Below are 251 nucleotides of genomic sequence, written 5' to 3'. Positions count from 1 at the left end.
CCAGCGGGTCATGCACGGGTGGCTCATGTTCACAGATTACAGGATACTGTAATATAATAAGTGTTATCTAATATTACGGATGCATCTGACTCATGTCTGCTTGACTGTAATTACCCAGCATTCACTAACGTTAGGACAAAACATTCTTAAAGTCCCCATGAAATCAAAATTATTATTGCTTTTTCACTTTTTTAATTTTAGTCGGCGTGCAGTGTGTATGTTTGGGCATTAAAAAGATCTAGAAAGTTACA

General features: G+C 36.7%; 1 protein-coding gene across 2 annotated transcripts in view; it reads left to right on the top strand.

The window, feature by feature from the left end:
- The window catches only part of LOC107568725 (monocarboxylate transporter 2), a 25,489-nt gene that overhangs the window by 520 nt on the left and 24,718 nt on the right, over window positions 1-251 (top strand). The gene's annotated exons all lie outside the window — the stretch shown is intronic.

This window comes from Sinocyclocheilus grahami, unplaced genomic scaffold (assembly GCF_001515645.1).
Source record: "Sinocyclocheilus grahami isolate Dianchi unplaced genomic scaffold, SAMN03320097.WGS_v1.1 scaffold1275.1, whole genome shotgun sequence".
Classification (NCBI taxonomy): domain Eukaryota; kingdom Metazoa; phylum Chordata; class Actinopteri; order Cypriniformes; family Cyprinidae; genus Sinocyclocheilus; species Sinocyclocheilus grahami.
The sequence above is the reverse complement of the archived record's forward strand: the minus strand, read 5'-3'. Positions and strand labels throughout refer to the sequence as shown.